Consider the following 625-nt stretch of genomic DNA (forward strand, 5'->3'; position numbering starts at 1 on the left):
CACGGGCACTTCTGGCCGTGTCTGCGGGAGTCAGACGCTGACGCTGTCGGGCGGGGAAGGGGCCTCGGCTTCACTGTCAACCTGCCTTGGAACCAGGTACTGGCCCCCCCGCCCCGAACCGCCCCCCAGGTATTACCCAGCCTATGTTCCCCTAACCCGTGTGTAGCCCAGGGCGTCTGGCCAGAACCATCCCCAGAAGCTGGGCCTGGGGCTGAAGACCCTGTAGTCGTCCCTGGCAGGGCTGCTCTGACGTTCCTTGGCTGCAGGTCGGGATGGGAAATGCTGACTACGTGGCTGCCTTCCTGCATGTGCTGCTGCCCCTGGCCTTTGAGGTGACTCTCAGTGGGGTGGAGGCAGGAGGGGAGGGGAATTCGGTACCCAGAGCTCCCCTCTCCCCACCACAGTGGAACAGGACTCTTGGGGGTTAGGAGGGTCTCTCTGGAGGGGCCTCTCCTCTGCCTCTGCTCCAGCTTCTTTTCTGCCCCTTCCCACCGGGCCTTGCCTGCAGTTCGACCCTGAGCTGGTCCTAGTCTCCGCAGGATTCGACTCAGCCATCGGTGATCCCGAGGTGAGGGCCTGGCCTGGCTGCCAAGTGAGGGCCTGGGGGCTTCTGCGGCTGCGGGGC

The 625-nt window shown here is 65.1% G+C and overlaps 1 long non-coding RNA gene across 1 annotated transcript; it reads left to right on the forward strand.

Moving 5' to 3' along the window:
• The first annotated feature begins 6 nt into the window (after window positions 1–6).
• LOC105002832 lies at window positions 7–582 on the forward strand. The gene is made up of 3 exons (XR_827033.1): window positions 7–96; window positions 267–332; window positions 509–582. It is a non-coding gene; the product is annotated as an uncharacterized LOC105002832 (long non-coding RNA).
• Window positions 583–625: the final 43 nt, after the last annotated feature.

This window comes from Bison bison, unplaced genomic scaffold (assembly GCF_000754665.1).
Source record: "Bison bison bison isolate TAMUID 2011002044 unplaced genomic scaffold, Bison_UMD1.0 scf7180017856726, whole genome shotgun sequence".
Lineage (NCBI taxonomy): Eukaryota > Metazoa > Chordata > Mammalia > Artiodactyla > Bovidae > Bison > Bison bison.